The sequence below is a fragment of the Montipora foliosa genome, chromosome 6 (assembly GCF_036669935.1).
Source record: "Montipora foliosa isolate CH-2021 chromosome 6, ASM3666993v2, whole genome shotgun sequence".
Lineage (NCBI taxonomy): Eukaryota > Metazoa > Cnidaria > Anthozoa > Scleractinia > Acroporidae > Montipora > Montipora foliosa.
The window spans coordinates 12,789,562-12,792,061 of NC_090874.1; the positions used below are offsets into that span (position 1 = coordinate 12,789,562).

The 2,500-nt window shown below is 43.5% G+C and overlaps 1 pseudogene; it reads right to left on the reverse strand.

Moving 5' to 3' along the window:
• The window catches only part of LOC138006720 (beta-galactosidase pseudogene), a 2,414-nt pseudogene extending 1,541 nt beyond the window's left edge, over positions 1–873 (reverse strand).
• Between the last annotated feature and the right edge of the window lie 1,627 nt (positions 874–2,500).

Below are 2,500 nucleotides of genomic sequence, written 5' to 3' on the forward strand. Positions count from 1 at the left end.
TTGGTGATATACACTCCACTGATCAAACCACCCAGGGTAATACTCAGTGTTGACCAAGGGTCCCCTGGGGGAGAATTTGCGAGCAAGTTTAAATGCCTTTCCTGGGTTTGTTGTAGATCCAAAATCTAAGGTTGTATAGAGAGAAGGAATAGTTCCATGCTCTAACGCCTGCTTATTTGCCCCATTGTTGGTAAATAGGATTACATCTTCGACAAGATATTCACGGAAAATGGACTCCAGAAATTTCAAATAATTGAGATCACAAAGAGAGCTGTAGCCACATTCATTCTCCACTTGGACTGATATGATAGGACCTCCATTGGCGTAAAGTAAAGGCCTCAATTTTGGCAACAGAAAACTCATCCACGACTTAAGTGCAACAAGGTAATAATTATTCTCCATGGATCTCAAAGTAATCGACGTGTTTTTCGCTAATAACCATGCTGGATATCCGCCAAACTCCCATTCTGAGGCAATAAAAGGCCCTGGTCTGATAATCACCAGAAGACCAATGCTGTTTGCCAGTTCGATGTAACTCACAAGGTCTGCATCGCCCTCAAAGTTAAATTGGCCCTTTGTTGGTTCGTGGATATTCCAAGGAACGTAAGTTTGCACAGCGTTCAAACCGCCTGCCTTCATCTTCAGGAGTCTGTCTTTCCAGTAGAAACGAGGAACTCTGAAGTAGTGCAAGCATCCAGAAATGTAACGAAATGGTTGCCCATCTTTGAGAAAACAATTGTTTTCGTAGTCGATGACGAAAGAACGTGCTTCGGAGTGCTGGAAGAAACACATAAAAGCCAACAAAGAAGACAGAACGATTAACACTGTCGCAGCCATTCCGCCACACACATATAGCGTGACACCCCCAGGTTCAAGGTTGGTTAATTATTAAGTCACGAGGAATTCACGGGACGCGACAAAAAGAAAATATATTTTTAGACATCTCATATAAAAAACGCAACAGAATATCGCGTTTTTGATTGGCTAATGACGAATGCATAAATAGATATGGGTTATTGACCAAGCGTGAGGTCAAGATGGCTGGATATTGGCCAAGTTCTTTTTTTGTGTGTTTATGGACCGAGACGAAGTCGAGGTCCATAAACACACAAAAAAAAAAACTTGGCCAATATCCAGGCGTCTTGACCGAACAAGGTTGGTCAATAAAGGATTGGTCAATAAAAATGATCGTTTTTCCCCTATTCCCTCTAATAGACAACAAATCAAACACAACTGGTCACTTGTTAAAAAGGGGAACTGACTGCTGCACTGGATAGAACTGGTAACGGACTGTAACGCTTAGCACGGCATTCTGCGAGCAATGAGACCCCGTTTGCGTTTATTGAAACTAACAGAAGGTTAGACAATAATAACGTGCCTGCTGCCCGTCAGGAAAAAGCCCCTTTTTAGAGGAAACCTGAACCCTCCCGAATGCAGAACCAGGCACTTAACAAATACCCCGAGGGTGAGGGGTGGCAAATCCAACAACTGTAAGATAACAAAATAAATCGAAACGACATTAGACCAAGCGAGAAATCCCGAGCAGGCAAGATAGCTCCATCTTGCCTTCTCGGGTAGCCAATCACAGCGCGCGATTTGGTTCATCTTGCCCGCTCATGGAGTTAGTCATTGAAAAAAATGTAAATGTCAATGTAAATACTTTGTTTATAGTGGAAGTGCACTTAGCTACCAAGCTAGTTTACTTTTAACAATGTGAAAGAAACAATTCAAAGTTAACAGAAACGTTATTAAGAACCCCAACTGGCAGGAGGCAACCAGTTGGCTATTTACAAAGCGTGGTAGAATTGAATCCGGGACAACCGGAAACAAATCCTAACCAGAGGTTAGAACGGGATTTGAACCCGGAGCAGCCGCATGCAAACCCAAAGCCCTAACCACTCGGCCACGCTGCCTAGAGTACAATGAGGATGTTGGTTTATATGGAAACACAGTAGTCAAATATTGAAAGGCGAAAGGCGCGATTTTCATACGTAACCATAGCAACAGAGAATTTTTCACTTGTGGAGATAACATGTTATCTTCATATGCAAAGATATCATGTTTTCGCGCGAAAGCTCACTTGGTCTCTCATTGGTGTTTATATAATAAGAGTCGATGTTCACTGTTCGTTCAACTATTCGAAATCAAGTTAACGTTCACTGTTCACATTCCGTAGCAATTTCTTGGATGCGTACAACAGCCGCTGTAGTAGCGTCTCTCCGTGGCCTTGCTTGAAACACAGGGGCAGCTGGGTTAAGTGTGGACTTGGGCTCCTTGACGCACGCCAACTCCAAGCGGTAGAGATGCTGAATTGCGCACTCGAGGGTATTTTTGCTTAACTTGAGTTTCGCGGCTCTAACGATGACGACATATCCGATTTAGGGTAAGGCGTATGCTTCCCTCCGGCTTGTCGGTGTTGCTTTCGTAAATATCTCACGTATTCAGACGTCCAACGTTTAAACAACGGTCCCAGGAGTTGAGTGTCCCACGAGATCTTGCT